The sequence below is a fragment of the Haliotis cracherodii genome, unplaced genomic scaffold, assembly GCF_022045235.1.
Source record: "Haliotis cracherodii isolate W230 unplaced genomic scaffold, xgHalCrac1.p SCAF_11, whole genome shotgun sequence".
Taxonomy (NCBI): Eukaryota; Metazoa; Mollusca; class Gastropoda; order Lepetellida; family Haliotidae; genus Haliotis; species Haliotis cracherodii.
In genome coordinates this window covers 44,397,064-44,416,925 of record NW_027266266.1, presented here as the reverse complement: position 1 = coordinate 44,416,925, position 19,862 = coordinate 44,397,064, and the positions used below count along the sequence as shown (strand labels likewise).

Sequence of the window (19,862 nt, the reverse complement as noted above, 5' to 3'; positions counted from 1 at the left end):
AACCGCATTTCACCTTACCTCACCAATGATTCAAACATGTTTATGCAAAAAAGCATATCATTGGACATTCAGTCAAATATCGATGAGATAATATATACTCTTGAAAAAAGTAGGGGATCGTGAAATAAAAATGTTAATACCAAGTTTTATACCAAAGATAAATGTTGACAACAAACATCCCATACATGAACGTTTATGTCTGTAAAACAGAACACAAAAAACATCCGATAGTTTGCACGTAACACACACATTAGCTTGGGTGTAGGGTGTCATTCCTATTTTTCACACTTTCAAGGAAGGTCGATTACTATCTGTGGACCATTATTTTTGTCAATCTTATTTATTCTGCTTATCATACAGTTGCCATTTAGTTGGTTTCATTCATTGTTTGCGTATGAACTTGCGATGCAATGGGCTGTTGACATGCTGGAAACTGACTGAAGTCCTTGCTTAACAGAACATGGAAAAGATACCAACAAAACCAAACTGTTGACGATCGACCTCGTTCAGGGCGTCCCAGGTCAACGACAAGAGTGTGGCATCGATTCATCCGAAAACGGCAAATCAAATTGCTCAACTTTCATCAGGCTATTGGAGTTTCGTGTCAGACCGGCCACGGTACAATGTGTGAAGCCCATTTCTGGTGGTACCCCGCCGCGATATTGCTGGACTATTGCTAAAAGGGGCGTAAAACCATGCTCACTCACTCTCAGACTCTCAGTTACTAGTGTTGAGGGAGTGTCTAGGGTATTGTCCCATACGTTTGTTTAGCAGCCAGATTCATGTGCCATTCAGCCCAAGTCAGCGCGCGACCGAGAACAATGGGGAGTCGGACAACTTGGTACGTGACATTTCGAATGCGAGGGTCCCCGTGGTCCCTTGCATGGTGGCTAACTTTGGTTGCTTGTGATCTCTAGCCAATTTGATTTGTTCTGAATAGTCAAAATTTTATGGTTACTTACTAGTTTTATAGCTATAGCTGTAAGACTCTAGTTCTTTTACCGTCCTTTGTTGACAGGTTTTATAGCCTTTATTTATGCATTATTCCTGTATAAGTGGATTTAGTCACGACATGGCTGTAATATTGCCGGTGTGACTATAAATCCTAACTCACGCACTCACTCACTCACTCACTCAGATTAGGTTTGTTGGCCTGGATACGTCTGAGGCTGTATACGGGCCTATTCCAAACTATTTTCCATTTATCATTTACCATGTGGCTTCTACATATTCTTTGTCATACCATGGATGGACCTCTGTGCCAAAACCACAAGCATGGGGAAGACAGTCAAACAATGAACGAGCCACATCAACATATCATTTAAGATACTGTGTTTGTGCCAAAGCTAGGCGACCACTGACAATGTGTTGGACAGTCTCATTAAATGCATTGTATAATCTACATATTTTCATTTTGATGCAAAATCACACATTGATGGTTTCGAGTGGCTATTATTATTATTATTATTATTATTATTATTATTATTATTATTATCAAGGATAGCAATAAACTCTTTTTAGACTCTCATGGGGGGTCAGGTAGCCTATTGGTTAAAACGTTCGCTCGTCACGCCGAAGACCCGGGTTTGATTCCCGAAATAGGTACAATGTGTGAAGCCCTTTATTGGTGGTCCCCCACCACGATATTGCTGGACTATTGCTAAAAGCGGCGTAAAACCATGCTCACTCACTCTAAGACTCTCAGATACTAGTGTTGAGGGAGTGTCTATGGTATTGTCCCATGCGTTTGTTTAGCAGCCAGATTCATGTGCCATTCAGCCCAAGTCAGCGCGCGACAGCTGTCTATGGCCAAATTTTGTTCAATGTTATTTTCCTTCCGTATTGGAGTAAGTACTTCCTTATATTGAATGCATTACAATCCCTTGTTCTGCTCTCATCAAGGTCCAACGACTAATTGCTTCATTGCATAAACACAAGGAACCCTTCCATTACCTGACAGACCTATCGCCTACTACTAATTTACTAAATAAAGCCACAAAACCCTTTCCATATCCAGAAGAATTCTCTGCATAAAGCAGAGTCGATGGAGCGACTCTGACTATATCATGAGCATGTATTTATGAACCACTATCAAAAGGTAATGATAGGTGTTCGCGAACAGGTTACCATCGAATCTATTCATCATGGTCCGTCCTCTTTGTCACGCCTTGCATGTACGTAAATTTAGCCGAATGAGCCAAGGGGCCGAAGCCTTCATTTTTTTATCTACTGTTGTCTACTTAACTAAAGTGATTACCTGGTGATTGTGTTCCATTAAGCACTAGTTGTCAGGGGCGGGTCTTTGCATTCCGGACAACCACGGGATCGATGTTGTGTGCTGCAGGACGTCGGGCCTCGTATCGCAGTCTGTGTTATCGTAGGGCTATGACTGCATGCCATTGTAATAAAGGCGCAATTCACATATCTGGTCATAGTGTGGTAATACCCATAACCTGCCTGGTCCACGTCACGTGGTATGAGCCAGCTCGCCCCAACGTACACATACCCATCCCGACCTGTATCCGGATTCAACTTCCTTACAGCAAGGACGGGTCTACTTTCTTTTGTTTCGTCATACACATTTGAATCAAAGTGTTTCCATGATCTCAGATGCTAATGCTACATAAGGTAGGTGTTGCATGGACTAATACTCGTCTACTACACATTATAGTGAGTGATCGAGTTTAAATTAAATGTCGCATCGGCATTATTTCAGCCATAACCAGCTTAGGTTACTGGTGGCCTCTAGCCCGTGATTTAAAAATGTATGCATGATATTGTGATGCTAAAATATGTTTCATGGATTGTTTTACATATAAATTTTCATAAATGACTCAATCGTAAACATATCAACTTGGTCTCGTCGCTATATGGCTGAAATAATGCCGATGCAACGTTCAATTTTACCATTTACCACATTATAGCTTACCTGCTTAAGCCAGATAGTGAAGCCAATTACATGAATATACAACTCATGCTTGTCGAAGGTGTGTGTGTGTGTGTGGGGGGGGGGGGGGGGGGGGGGGGGGGAAATATTGTAAGAGATGCCCACATAGGACATATTTGAGACACACAATCCTTATTTCCTTGTTGCTCGTGAGTTATTCTCTAAACATTTGTGCTGGATCTGCTCTTCCAAATTATGAAGCATATAAGGTGACATGTATGTCACATTTACAATGGTTGGTTAATCCGATTACACTGGGTTACGAGGAAAACGATTTTGTAAATCCGATTACAGTTGGTTATGAGGAAAACGATTTTGTAAATCCGATTACAGTTGGTTATGAGGAAAACGATTTTGTAAATCCGATTACAGTTGGTTATGAGGAAAACGATTTTGTAAAATTGCCTTATCTATCGTCATTGTCATGTGATTTTGCAAATTTTTATGCGTTTAATGTGCGTTGTTTGTTCTCCACACAATGGGTCTTAACTCATGAGGTAACGCTCTTGTGGTATGGGCGAACACTTGACATGCCCTTGAATGTATTTGTGACGGATGCAACCGGTGGGGTACGATACGCTAACTTTTTCACCTGGTATTATCACTAATTGTTTGGGATTCATAAACGCATACTGAGGATATATAATAAAGGGAAAATTTAACTTTGCTTCATACATAAAGTTCAATGAAAATAAACTTAACTTATTCTTAAATAATATAATGCATCAATACATACAGATGAAGACATCTGACCCGTGAAGATTCGGGTGAGAATAGGTCTTCAGCAACCCATGCTTACCGTAAGAGGCGACTATGCTTGTCGTAAGAGGCGACTAACGGGATCGGGTGATCGGGCTCGCTGACTTGGTTGATGCATGTCATCGATCCCAATTGCGTGCGGCGTAAAACAACAAACCAATAAACCAACCATCCTTCTGAGGAAAGTGTTATGTGACAGCGCGTGATTGAAGAGACGAAGTCCATTTTGTGTTTGTCTGCCCGTGTTACGCATCATTAAGACAAAAGTATATTCCTGTAAGATTCTATAACAACCCATGTATTAATACTTTTAGCAATCTCTTAAATAGCCAAAATGACTGTATACTCAGAAATTTAACTAAGTACATGTATGTGGAGGAAGCTCTATTATTACGTACAAAGTCTTAATATTGTACCCTTAGTAATATTGTTTTTAATGTAAATTGCCTCAATTGTGTTTTACTATATATAACTGAAATGAACATGGGCCTGTCGTAACTGCTTTCGGGCGTCAAGTGCGACCCTACTATAGTTTCTAAATGTATTGCCGTTCCTGGTCCTCGTGGTCAATTACGCCATGACTGTGCAACTCGCCTGGTGAGCATCGGCTCCGTCATAATAAAGAAACGCAACACCAGCTTTATACTCACATAGTTTTACTTACTCTCATCCCATCTATCAATACAGGACAGGATCAGACCGGCCAGACTCGTGACTAACTGGTGAAAACTTAGAACGATCGGGATTCGACTCGATCGATTGCAAACCGCGCTCTCTTCTCCTAATGTGTAAAGTATCATTTTATAGTGTTCGGGCCTGGCCTGTCTTTGTCACATGTCACAATACCTCATTTTGATTCGTTAAAAGTTAGCTCTGACCATGAACTCATGTGTGTCGTAATCGGAAAAATACAGAAGCCTACGTGCCAGATTGTTCAACTCTCTATTGATCTTGTGACTTGCCCCGGATGCTCCAAATGAAATAAATCTTGAAAATCTGTGCTTGTTTCATTAACTAACCAGTCCAATGATAAATATGAAATGTCAAGAATACACTTGTGATAAATATGAAATGTCTTTTATCTATTGATTCCTATCGAACTAACAGTTCTCTGTCACAAACTATATGTAATGCAACTCCTCATTGCAGCTATAATGGTTTTACTTGTTACCATTTTCTAATGTTTTTGAGATGCATTTTTAACCTTGAAACAGGCCTATCGCCTCCCATACATGAATAAACATATATATAGATATATATATTCAATGCGATGGGTTGCTGAAGACCAATTCCACCCCGGATCTTCACGGTTCGCCAGATGGCACTACGGGAGCGGGTGCCTGTTGGCCTCCAATGGTTGTGACGTGATTTTTGTTTAATCAAAGTACACTGAAAACCTAAGTTCCTGCGTTGACCTCATAGTCAGGTTGGAATACTTTTCTCCACAGTTTGTATATTTGAACCCCATTTCCATTTTGTCTGTTTGTTTGTTGTTTAACGCCGCACTCATCAATATTCTAGCTATATGACGGCGGTCTGTAAATAATCAAGAAAATCTAGTGCTTGACATCATGAGCGTCGATCAGCCCAATTGGGATACGATGACATGCATCAACCAAGTCAGCGACCCCGACCACCCGATCCCGTTCGTTGCCTTGTACGACAAGCAAAGTTATGTCTTGGTGGGTCGCTATTCTTCTGTAACGATGTAAGACGATTCACGGCAACGCCTCGTCCCTAAACCGCATCGCCTGCGTGGCCAACGTCACGTGGTATAATTCAGCTGACACACGCCAAGGACGGATACTCTCTGTTTCGTTTTCATTTCACAAAACTAAGTCAGCATTCATTTCCTCAATGTCCTCAATTCTACACAAGGAAATAAAGTTGTTAGAAACAGCATATGTTTTAAGGTCAATTTTCAAAACATAACTATTCCTCATAAAGGTGACGCTGAATGGGTTTTTTTCAAATTAAGCATGTTCTGAGAAAAGTTTGCTTTTTTTAGCAGAAATTATTTGTGTTAATTTGTTTCGGGAAAAAAATATATTTCAAACACAAATCCACAAACTATCACATAATATGTGTCCCTAACACGCAAATAGTCTGAGTAGCCAATGGTTACAATGTGATTAAGTGATATACCTATCAGACTATGCAATTCTTACATTTTTGTTATATGTATTTCTGGTATTTCCTTTGCTTTATTGGTAGAGCGTCCGCCCGGAGAGCGGAAGGTCCAGGGTTCGTTCCCGGGTCGCGTCATACAAAAAGACGTTAAAAGATTGTACTTGTTGTTACCCTGTCTGGCGCTCGGCATTAAGGGGCTAAAACAAGGACTGGTCGGCTCGGAGTCAGTATACTGTGTCTGAGTGGGGTATTCATGTTAAACTGCGGCATGGTATCTCAGTGAGCTAGCACTATAAATCGGCATCAGTCCGGACTAGTACAAGCAGCCACACACCCACATACACGTGCATGCACGTCGCTATATAAGTGCAATAATCTTGGACGCGACGTTAAACCCAATTTCACCTCACCCCACCTTTGCTTTATTGAACAATCATCTCGTGCCATATAACGTTTGGAAGCAATCAAATCAACTGTTTAATATCAGTATACTACATAATGAAAAGACCCGTGAAGATTCGGGGTAGAATACATGTAGGTCTTCAGCTACCCATGCTTGCCGTATAAGGCGATTATGCTTATCGTAAGAGGCGACTAAGGGATCGGGTGGTCAGACTCGCTGACTTGGTTAAAGCATGTCACCGATCCCAATTGCGTGGATCGATGCTCATCATATCAATCACTGGATTGTTTGGTCCAGATTCGATTATTTACAGACTCCCGTCATATAGCTGGAATATTGCTGAGTGCGGCGTAAAGTAACAACCAACATAATGCAAACTGTATTTTTGCATACATGATTTGCTATGTTAGTGAAGTGAAATGGCCCGTGGGTGTATGGCTGATATATTAAAGGTTAGACGTTTTAATGTCAATCATATACCAAAAGATACATCATGTATACATTCCTTGTCAAATTTAAAATAATTTATCCTTTTTTATCCTTTTTTTTCAGAGAGCAACACCTGGATGTTTGAATCACAAGAAGACCTGTGTGTCTTAGTTGCTCCTCCATTAAAACAGATGTAAAGATGTTGTCCATTTTGATATTGTGTGTGCTGTTGTCCGGTTGTGGGGTAGGTGCAAAACCTTGCCCCCCAACAGAACCTCTGTCGCTTGGTACGCATTGGTGTACTACTGTACATAGATGTCGAATGCACTCGCGTTTGGTGTATGGAAACACATGCATTGATCCTTGCCTCCCAACATTGCTACAGACGTGGTCAGATTCTAAGGTCATATGTCTTAGTGCACAGGATTGTAGAGCAAACTCGCGTGTGGTGTATGGGAAAACATGCTTGCATTCCTGTCCCCCCGGGACGCTTTACCAACAGGACACTTCCACATGCTACAACACGTGTCCGGCACATACAATCATGGTTGGATCGCGTTGCTTGAATGGGACATACTGTGTGTCCCATAACAACCAGGTCCTGTTTAATGGCACATGTGTGCCGTACTGTCCTTCTTCTATGCCTTTCAAGACAAATGGGACTTGTTGTAAGGCATGCCCAGTTGATACTGTTATGAACGGGTCCGAATGTGTGTCTCCGTCAGACTGTATGGACAGGGGATATTTCATAGGCAACACGACATGTGTTAAAGTTTGTCCTCCTGACAAGCAGTCTATCCTACAAGGTGTCTGTCTTTCCTCATGTCCACCTGACAAATCTGTGACGGTAAATGGAAACCAGTGTCTTTCAAAACAGGAGTGTACTGGCAAGCTGGGTCAATTCATATACAACAATACTTGTGTTCCTGTTTGTCCACATGCAGCTATGTTCAGTGACCAGGGATCATGCACAACACTGTGTCCGACTGGGAAATGTGTTCTTGGGACTGAATGCATTTCTGACTTTGCTGGCCGAAATATGGTCAGTTTCCGAAATGAATGTTTTACCACCTGCCCTCCTGAAGCTCCTTATGCAGTAGATAACATCTGTTACTCGACATGCCCTCCTAACACTGTGTTGAATGATGAAACATGCATAGGTTTGCAAAAATGCACACACGTGTATGACCTATTTAAAGTCATCTTCAACAATACCTGTGTTGATGCCTGTCCACAAGCTGCACCTTTAAACCATCACGGAACGTGTGTAACAATTTGTCCAGATGAAACTGTAATCGCTGACATGCAGTGTGTTGATCCTTATGCTTGTATAATGACCCATAGGTTTATAGCCAACAGAACATGTGTGTCCGAGTGTAATGGCCTAGCACCCTACGTAGCCAATGGCCTCTGCCAGCCTGCCTGCCCAGATGACTTTATTGTTACAGCCCCAGGGAAATTCGAGTGCATTGGCGAATCCGAATGTATAGAGATGAAGAAAATGGTATCTAACAGAACATGTGCAACAGCATGTCCAGAAGAAGCTCCATACAACAGGTCAAGCCACTGCTACCAAACGTGCCCACAGGAAACGGTTGGTTTGCCTGATATGAACTGTGTAAGTTATCAAGAGTGCAAGGAGCAAGGGATGTTTGTTCATGAATCCAAGTCTTCATGATTGTCCATCAACGTTTAAGTATACATTACACAACACATGTATCTTGGAATGTCCTTCAAACACAAGCGTATTTCCAGACAACAAATGTGTTTCTATATCCGACTGCTCAACGATAACAGACGCAGTCAAATACAATGGATCATGTTTGCCACATTGTCCTCCTCATGTCCCATATAAACATTCCGGAAACTGTCTGTCGCAATGTCCGTCAGGGTTTTTCGCAAAAAGTTTTCACTGCCTAGAAAATAACAAGTGCTCAAATATCTTATACAACGGATCGTGCTTATCATCTTGCCCCAAAGAGGCACCAAACAGAAAGGACAGCAACTGTTACGCCATTTGTCCACCAGACACCTACGTTTATCAGGAAAAATGCATTGATCAATATGATTGTCAGGAGAAGAAGTTCTACATCGCCGGCGGTAGTTGTGTGTCAACGTGCCCACCTGGTAGTGCAGGTTTCACAGATTACGTATGTCACCCCTTGATATATGTGTATAGCGCAATTCAAGTTACGCCATTTCTGATGTTGACGGTGCTGATGTGTCTGTTCTTCATGGTTTATAATCCTAAGAAATCAAGGGAAATGAATGCACCGCAAAAAGTTCAAAGAGAACAGGTAAGTATAAATGTTAGCTCCATTTCGATCGATAAACCTGTATATTGAATGTAAAGCAAGTGTAGTGTTTATGTAAGATATAAGGATAAGGGAGTAACAGATAAACTCTGGTCAGCCTTAAAATATACCTGGATATATGTATGTGCATTATGTGCCATTGCTCTTTGCTCATGATATTAACCACCGGGTTGGCCTTACCACGAACTGATTGAGAATAATAACATAATCTGATGTATGTATATAGATATAGATGTCGATAAATATGGATATATAGATAAATATACATATGCGTCAGTCTTGTTTTGTTTGTTTTGTGTTTCTTTGTTTGTTCTGTGTGTGTGTGCGTGCATGCGTGCGTGCGTGCGTGCGTGTGTGTGTGTGCGTGCGTGTGTGTGTGTGATATATACATTGGTTAATACATTGTGAAACTCAATTCTGAAATTTACGTCCTCCCTATGATGTACATTAATGTTGTACATCTGATGTTTTCGTGTCGTATATTTTATGTTTCTGTGTCAGACCTTTTGTAGTTGTGTAAACGTGTTGCACAATTTATCATTGCAGCTCACAGAGTGTGATATGCTGGAGTTAGTGACGTTTGACAATCTCCCCGAACAACAGCAAGGCCGCGCTGAACTTCCGGATGAAGAAAACATGGAAGTCGTTTAGGATAGAAGAAGAGCTGCTGTCATTGCAAGAAAACATGGAAGTCAGTTAAGACAGATGAAGAGCTGCTGTCATTGCAAGAACAGCGAAATTCTTCTCAGAAAGCAACTGCTTTGAGTCACAATGGAGACATCCATGAAGTTCCGAACTGTTTCAATAACGTGATAACCCATCCACGAAGAGACCACGACGATGTACCGTTGTTACAAGTAACATCAGAAGACGAATCTTTGATCCAGCTCAGAGATGATGCTTTTGTGTTTGGTGATGGAACGAACTGTATTGACCATAATGATGAAAGTGAAAATGATGGGTTGGTGGCTATCTCCATTGGCTTTTCAGCCAATGGTTATCAGTTTACATTAATCTGCTCTGAATAGGTGTATTTTCTGTATTTGGGTTGCTGTCCTGAATTTGTAATTGGGTGCTATTATCTTACTTTCTTACTAAGAATTAACTTTTTGTAACAACGCCTGTTTGTTTATTTCCTTGCTTGTTTCTTTGTTCTATATGGTTATTGTCTTCAGTTGGCTTGTTGTTATCATATTTCTTTTAATTGCACATAAGTTGCTTTCTTGGACATGATTTGACCCATGTATTTATAGTTGTATATATCTAAAGTATATATGGTATGGCTAAAGCTTTTGCTTCAATTAACATGCAGCTTTGAACATACACGATGTAAGATCAGATAACAAAGAACTATTTTAAAATTAATTTCATCTCAGGATAAGGGACTGTCATTAGCTGTCACAATTTTCAGTTATTCACAATTGTCCATTTTTGGATGTATATCCAGTTATATTTTTTTTTATAGAATTTACGTGGTTTATATTTGCATCTCAAATAAACCCGTGAAGATCCGGGGAAGAATAGGTCTTCAGCAACCCATGCTTGCCGTAACAGGCAACTATGCTTGTCGTAAGAGGCGACTAACGGGATCGGGTGGTCAGGCTCGCTCACTTGGTTGATGCATGTCATCGTATCCCAATTGCGTGGAACGATGCTCAGGATGTTAATCACTGGATTGTCTGGTCCACACTCGATTATTTACAGACATATAGCTGGAATATTGCTGAGTTCGGCGTTAAACAACAAACAAACAAACAAACAGCATCTCAAATTGTGGTACCGGTTACAAATTATTACAAAAGGATACTCATCTTCTACATGGGCCTGATTACCTTTGATGTTTCAGCTCTTTTCTGTATCTCCCAGTCTTAATTATTCTTAAAAATTCTTCTGTTGAAGATTAATTTCACATTCTATTATAATCCCGTCCATTATAACCAAATGAGTCCCCGGGCTCAAATATGACTCCACTTGCTTTTTCAAATGTCTATGTTTCATCGTATTTTCTGGTATGTTTGTGTGTAAATTAATACATTTATTTGAGGCGCGTTTGGTTGGTGACGTGGGGTGTGCATGTTGCCAACGCCTCATGTTGTTGCGCCGCTTTCTCAGACATTATGTAACCTGAAACGCCCTGGCTATGTGGATCCGCGTGAATACATATTTATTTGTTCATTCTTTACAAACTTACGAAAAAGCGAATATTTTAACACCAGACCTGTCTCACTTGGGACTGATGAAATCTATGTGCTGGCAATTCAAAGAAACGTACTTATGTCTGAAATGAACTGTTGAGTAAGAATTTGTATACAAAACTTGAACCAGTTATGTTTTTGTATGTACTTTTAATGTTTATGAATTATTTAATATATATTTTACTCCTACATGGAAATGATGTAATTATACATGGTACCTTTCTTAGCGCGTCTGTACATGTTGGATCGATACTATGCGGTAAAAGTGCATGTTCCCTTCAAACAATTACATGCAGACAAATATTTTGTACATAACAATTGTATAGACGCATCTTATTATTTTCATGCGTCGAAAAACTAAAGTGGAAACAAAGTTATCCTAACTATTTGAGAGATATGACACTTATTTTTATTGAGTGGTTCGGGCCTAGCAGAGGGGCGTGATCTGAGCCGTGAGTGCTTTGATTGGTTGGTTTGTTGTTTTACGCCGCACTCAGCAATATCCGAGCTATATGACGGCGGTCTGTAAATAATCGAGTCTGGACCAGATGTGTGTGCGTACATCGATATATCACAATAAACAATGCTTTTTATGGAGTGGGTCACATAAGTGAACCACTGTTTTCTCATCCTTTTTTGTACTTTTTACACAATAAAATATGTTTAAACTTCTGTTTCAGGAATTCGTTTTTACCCATTTTACCCAAGTTTTGTCTAAATGGCGATCAATAAAATAACACCGGTTATGTAGAGTGCGACTGAGGACATAACTAGTGGGGATCGGGGTCACACACGGGTATATTCTTTCTTGTAACATTACAACAGCTCTCGTCTATATCAACCGATTTCCATCTTGAACATCATAAGTTTGATTGATAACTCGAAAATGATGGTACAGTAGATATCTCAATATTTTATTTCCATCCCTGACGATGTTGATACTTCAACACCCGCCATCACATATTAGCGTAGCACATACATAAATACACTGCACATTGGTGTATAGCTGCAGATGTTCTGCCATGTCAACCGCTTAGACGGTCTAATTGCAGAGGTTCCCTGCATGCTCTCTCCGTCTTTCGAAGCTCTCCTTTATGTAACAATATGTTATTAGTTGTAGCATTATCACGAGGGGTATATGGGGTTTTATGTGTCAAGCTTTAGATTTTATGACAACAGTCGGAGGCTGCATAAAACCACTTATACCCAGAGCGATACAACGACAACGAATTGATCTTGCCCACGTGTGTCAATCTGCCATTGTGAAATAATTAAAACAAATTGAAAATTGATAGAAAATATCTGTTGAGCTGAGGTTAACTTGTGTCATTGACTCGTATGAAACGTGCAGCGTTTTGCTTCGTAGCGGGGTATGACTGTTTTATTCTCTCGCTCAGTAATCCACGTGCAGCCTGTTTTCTTAGTGGCGGGGTATTAATGATTTATTCTCCCGCGCAGAAATCCACAGGCAGGCTGTTGTCTTCGTGGCTGGGTATAAGGGAGGTATCTCCCGCTCAGAAATGTGTTTCCCTCCCAATTTTGTATCAAGATGACGTGAACTAGTCAGATCTGAACATTCTGAATGGAGGTAAGAAAAACGCGGTTGATCCATTCCAAAGCGTTCATGGGCCACACAAAATAGTTCATGTCACTAGTAACTGGTAGAGATACATGAACAGACACAACAACCACATGTGCATTACGTGAGGTGACGTGAAATAGGGTTTAGCGTCGCGTACATTCACGTATCATTCTTCTTGTGAGTGAGTGTGAGTGGTTATACGCCGCTTTTAGCAATATTCCAGCAATATTCGAGCGGGGAATGGAACTCACCTTTCTTGGTATGACGCGGCCGGGAATCGAACTCCCGACCTTCTACCAGGCTCTACCAGTAGACCACGGAGGCGTTCGAAATGTATCACGGATTTTTTTAATGAACATAGACAATTTTCAGAGCCTTAGTTTTTCTGGACAGATCTGATATGATGTCTTTTTCATGATATTATTACATTGATACTTAAGTTCACTTAATTATCGTACGAGGAGACCTAATACATCGGACTCGGTGACCGGTTGATTGTGTTTCATCATAACCTGATGGCGTGGATCGTTGCTCATAATCACTGGTTTGTCTGGTCCACACTCAATGTATGAAAATCTACAAAGTTGCTATGTAGACTTTACTTTCCCTTTAGGAAATATATACGAAAAGCAGAGTTCCTTGTACGATTCCGACTATTCATGAGCACTCGTTTATAAATCACTATACAATCCGTCACAAGCACATGCAAAGGCAAGTCAAATGTTCATGTGAACAAACACATTTCAAGTTGGAATACGGCATCGCGTCAGACATCCTTTTATCCTATGACGTCATTCTAAATCTGCGGGGGCACGGTTGGCCCAGTCGTCCTAAGGCGCCGTTGCGTTCCTTGGGCACACCAGAAACCTATGATTGCAGGTTCTAGGTTTGTCAGCACCATACTCGTGCTCGTGGGTTTCACCGAAGTGGTAAACGTCTGAGACCTGCATCACTTCGGGCTTTCCTCCAACATTAAGCGGACAAGCGATGATATAACTGGAATACTGTTAAAAGCGGCGTTAAACACAACTCACTCACTCAGTAACCGCTAGAATGATATACATTTATAAAATAATACTACACATTCAAACCAATTAAAGTTGAGTGACTTGAATCAAACTTCCATGGACTGCCAATTAGCTATTTGATACGGACTAGGGTGACGGCTACTTGATTAAGCATGTCAGTAATAATAATAATATAATAATAATAATAATGCGTCCATTTGTATGGCGCCAAACTCCATACCAGTTCGTATGCTCATGGCGCTTACATTATTACCCCAGCCAATGAATCAGTGAGCATTCGATTTTCATTCTCAGCTCCCTGGGGAGTATACAAGCCAAGCTGCCTGTGATTGAAAACGCAGTGATTCAAACTAGTGTGAACGAGTTAAACTAAGTTGTAGCAAGTGCTATGCATTGTTATTATATTTTAACTATTGCTTATAGAAATGTGATACATAAAATAACGCAAGAAATATCAAGACCTATCTTCCTAAATTTCAACTAGTTCGCCAAACATCTTCAATGACGCCATACTGCTTCACGAAACATCATGCAGCAAATTGATGAATTTGAACCCAAATTGGACTCCTCAGAGCCAGAAATTTTGTTTGTTTGTTTGTTTCTTTGTTTGTTTGGTGTTTAACGCCGCATAAGGCAATATTCCAGCGATCCGTAAATGGATCACTTTGATTGATTCACAGAATGATCATCGATCCACGCAATTGGGATACGATGACATGCATCAACCAAGTCAGCGAGTCTGGACACCCGATCCCGTTAGTCGCCTCTTCTGGCAAGCATCGGTTGCTGAAGACCTGTAGTAACCCGAATCTTCACGGGGGGCGGAGAGTGTGACATAACGTGGTCAGCGTGCAGCATGGGAACGTAGGTCTAGGCTTCACACATATCCTGCAAAGAAACAAACAAGAGACATTAAAATCTACCTTTAGCGAATTCAGTCACGTGCTGTCTCCGTACAAGATACAAAGTATATGCCAGAGTGGACTATTAAGGTTGTCCATATGAACGTGGAATAAATTGATATTATTATTAATTATTACATATTTCAAACAGGACGGATGAACGGATTACATAGTCTACATCAGAGCGTGTCCCAGTGTCAAAATTATTACAAATGTCAAAACGTCTACAACGCTCGCCTCCTGCGTGCCAATAACGGTGTAAACCCCAGACTTCGAATCTGTACCGCATCTTCCATTCATGAGGGGCGGTCGAAGACCTGGGTTCGTCATGCCGAAAACCTTGGTTAGATTCCCGACATGGGTACAATGTGTGAAGCCCATTTCTGGTGTCCCCCGCCGTGATATTGCTGGAATATTGCTAAAAGTGGCGTAAAACAATACTCACTCACTCACTCCATTCATGATATGATACATAAAACACTGCACAATTCCAACAAGCGTTTACCAAGCCTGTTTACTATCTGTTTGTTATCAAGACATATCTTAATCGAACAGAAAGAAAACGCCGGGTTCACATATCTCTATCCATTTTATATAACTAGAAAGGGGTTTACAAACAGAACAATAACAAAAGCTGACGCTCTTCCGAACTTTGTTCACCATATTTCAAGAATACATGGAATAAACTGAAAATAGTTTATAAATCGGTTTGGGGTAACCAATGATATCAAACGAGGTAACAACATTCATAAAGCTAAAATCATCGAGTCTGACGCTCAGACCAGACACATTCCAGAAACTAAATCTAATGTTGTCAGTGAGGAAAGTTTCCTTAAGCTTAGTAACAGAGTCAGTTATATTTCTTACACTTGGATAAGGAGAAATGTCATTTGTAATTCTACCATGAATTTGGAATTTACTTGATTCTGATTGGTCAATCAGAGGCTATTAAATCACAATAAACCCCCTCTGATTGAAACAGCTGGTTTGACGGCCGCATCACCGCGGAAGCTCATATTCATAGAATAGTACTATTTTCAGTCATTGTCGGTAGGCATATTTAAATAATTATATCTACAATTACAGGTTACAAAATGGACAGATGCGGTTACTACAATATTCAAAGGATGTTCGGCAATACATTTCGTGCAGAAAAACACGACAGAAATCAAAAAAGGGAATGTATTTACGTTTTGGAGACAACAGAGCGCTTGGAATTTTAGCGCTTTTCTATATACGACTGTGACGTCATATCTTTTGCGTCACAATGAGCGATATAACGTCATAATGGTGACGCGCAATGTAGAGCGAAAGCCTTGCAAGGCTTGCTTTGTTTTCTTTCGGGATGCCCACCTCATGTTAGCTTACCAAGTTGCCGTGCTTATATTCTTTCAATGTCTGCCATATGTTCGAGTGAAGTATTACCTTATAAACATACTGCTTGAGTATAAACAGCACCATATTTTGTTCGGTGATTCCGTAATTCAGATCGATAACCCACTCAAAACACTGAACTCAACCCATGCCGCTTCACTCAGTATATTTGCTAACACCAAAGAGTTCGAGTTTTATTTAGTCATGGTAGAATTGAGATAAACATTCATGCGCGTTCGGTTCCAAATTCAATTTAGCGGGGTTAAATCTACAGGTAACCTAGCTCTACATTGAAAACACAGTATGTTTATCTCTAGTCTGTCTTACAGACCCTGATGCATTTATATCAACTACAGCCCATGCAAGTCTATAATATTTGGCAAGTCTAGATTACTGCAGTTAAATGAAGAGAATCACTGGGCTCCCTTTTTATTAGATTTTTATTAAGATAACTGAACAACTGTTTTTTTCTGTATGATATGTTCATTTCAGAGACTATATGTTAGTCTAGTTTATCTCCTAATTTCCCCTGAGTGAAGTTTCTTATAATCACAAATGCCATGGCCACTACCCTGTTTACTGCCTGTTATTTCTCTAGTGTGAGCGCTTGAGCCAAATTTGGCACCATGATGGGCCCTTGCTGATCCTGCCCCCGTGGATGACTGTCTACAGTGTCACGACCCTGCTGGTCGGAAGTCAAATCACCGCCCGCAGGTTGTGTCAGGATATCGACTGCCATCACTTCTCACACACTCTGCAATTTGTCCACCTTTATAATAAAAGTGGGGGCGGTCGGGTAGCCTAGTGGTTAAAGCGTTCGCTCGTCACGCCGAAGACCCGGGTTCGATTCCCGACATGGGTACAATGTGTGAAGCCCATTTCTGGTGTCCCCCGCCGTGATATTGTTGGAATATTGCTAAAAGCGGCGTAAAACCATAACACTCACTCACTATAATAAAAGTGTATATCAGGGTTCACTGTTCTCACCATAGTTTTATCCCTGGCAGCTCCAATCTCCATATCCTTTAGTGTGGCTCTCATACCAACACTATGTAGCTTGTCCATCCAGTAGGTCAGTCTCACTGTGAGTGGGCGTGGTGTCCTGCCTCCTCGTGAGGGGAGCCTGTGAGTACCGTCTATATCTTTAATAGATAGACGGGGAGACCTCGGGGCCTGGATCTTTATCTCTAGCTCTGTTGATAATGTCTAGTGCTTTGTCACTGCACACATCGTAGCAACCCTACCAGATTCAGGGACTCCATGGAGAATGAGTTTGTTTTGTCGACTCAAACGTCCATGGTGTTCAACTCTCTCCTCATGACGGAGTATGTCACAGTAGATGTTCATGCCGTCAAGTTCTTAGCTAGAGCATCTATATCCAATCCCATTATATCTTGAGTTTCTGTAGTACTGTCTATAATCCTTTCTCAGATCACGTACCTCGTCCTTAATTAACTTAAGCTCTGTTTTAATTGAGTCGATGTTGTTATTTACTCTCTATTTTGATCCTCTAATTTCCTCAATTAATGTCCTCTTTACCCTTCCAGATCTGTTACAGGTCCAGGGTTAAACTCAATGTCACCAGACAATCATATAACAGTGTTGTCCAACATCAATCTTATTGTCCAGTTTTCGATATGTCAACAAAGTAGGGCAAGTTCTGCAGGTAAGGGTATTCTCACAACACTCACCTGACATACACGTCGCTGGTGGCGGAATAAGGTAACACGGAAGGTATAGTTGATGACCCTAGATACCACGCAGAGGCCAGAAGTGTTGTATAAAACAACAAACGATTGGCCACGTTGGTCTCGCCTGACCAGTCTGACAACGGAGTGAAGGAAAGAATTTGTTCTACTTACCTGTAACCTGAAGGCATCTTGACTCTGGGCCCTTCACACATTGATTGATAGTTTTCAATACAAACCACAAGAGAAGGAAATGGAAACTGCACTCCAATCGCGGATAAGTTAAGTTGTCGGTGCAGGGATTTTGATATTTAACACATCATCTGGGTACAGTTAGATAAACAACTTTCAAGTACTATAACTGGTGAACTAAGGATGAGCTCAAGAAAAAGTATTATGATTATTCATACAATGTACGATTGCTGTTTCAACAAAGTACAATCGTTTGATAAAGGAAGCACATTTGTTGGTAAGGCGAAGTACAAGCGAAGGTTAGACGAAGTACACTTGATGGTGAGACGAAGTACACTTGATTGTAAAACGAAGAACATTCGATGGTTAGACGAAGTACAATCGATGGTTAGACGAAGCACAATCGATGGTTAGACGAAGTACAATCGATGGTTAGACGAAGTACAATCGATGGTTAGACGAAGTACAATCGATGGTTAGACGAAGTACAATCGATGGTTAGACGAAGCACAATCGATGGTTAGACGAAGTACAATCGATGGTTAGACGAAGTACAATCAATGGTTAGACGAAGTAAAATTGATGATTAGACGAAGTAAAATTGATGATTAGACGAAGTACAATTGATGGTTAGACGAAGAACAATTGATGGTTAGACGAAGTACAATTGGTGGTTGGACGAAGTACAATTGATGGTTAGACGAAGTACAAGCAATGGTTAGACGAAGTACAATCGATGGTTAGACGAAATAAAATTGATGATTAGACGAAGTACAATTGATGGGTAGACGAAGAACAATTGATTGTTAGACGAAGTACAATTGGTGGTTGGACGAAGTACAATTGGTGGTTAGACGAAGTACAAGCAATGGTTAGACGAAGTACAAACGATGGTTAGGCGAAGTACAATCGATGGTTAGACGAAGTACAATCGATGTTTAGATCAAGTACAATCGGTGTTTAGACGAAGTACACATCATTAGTTAGACGAAGTAATCTCGATGGTAAGACGAACTGTAATCGTTATTTAGACGAAGTACAATTGTAGGTTAGATGAATTTGTTTTCGCAACTTCTCTATTGACCTGAGAGTAATCTCCCCTACGGTGTGGATAGAAGTTACTTCAATTTCTAGGTGTAGGTGTATGTCTTTCACTCCACAAATCAGCCTTTCCATAGTTAGGAGGTGGAGTGAAATGGGGTTTAACGTGGCGTTCAAGATTATTACACTTATATTGCGACTTACATGCACGTTTGTTTGTTTATTATTTAACGACGCACTCAGCAATATGTCAGCTGTATGGCAGAACTTTGTAAATAATCGAGTCTGAACCAGACAATCCAGTCGATGATACCATGAGCATCAATCCACGCAATTCTGATACGACGCCATGCATCAACCAGGTCAGCCAGCCTGACCACCCGATCACATTCGTCACGTCCTACGACAAGCATGGGTTGTTGTCCATTTCTAACCCGGATCATCACAGGTCTTCAAATACGAATACCCAACACAGACACAGTATGCTGATTCCAAGCTGACCAGTCTTTGAGTTATCCCCTGATGCCGAGCGCCAGGCAGGGAAACAAAAAGTACCATCTTTTAGCTTCTTTTGGTATGACGCGGCCGGGGATCGAACCACCGACCGTCCGCTGTCCAAGTGCTCTCCAGGCGGACGCTCTATCCACTAGACCAAGGAGTCGATCCAATCTTTTCTAATTTTTAGAAACTTTTAAGTGAGACAACCAGTGCAGGCGAGTGTGTTTACAAACAACATACATTCCTTTCAAGTTGGAGACATTCTTTTAATAGATCGCAAATAATACATATGTCTGGTGACAATAAAACCCATTCATAAATATTTACTGTCACAAGAAGCTTGATCAGCAAAACTAATTGTAAAATATGATTCCGGGAA

General features: G+C 40.8%; 1 pseudogene; it reads left to right on the top strand.

Moving 5' to 3' along the window:
• Positions 1–7,197: 7,197 nt before the first annotated feature.
• LOC139455124 (proprotein convertase subtilisin/kexin type 5-like) lies at positions 7,198–10,011 on the top strand (annotated as a pseudogene).
• Positions 10,012–19,862: the final 9,851 nt, after the last annotated feature.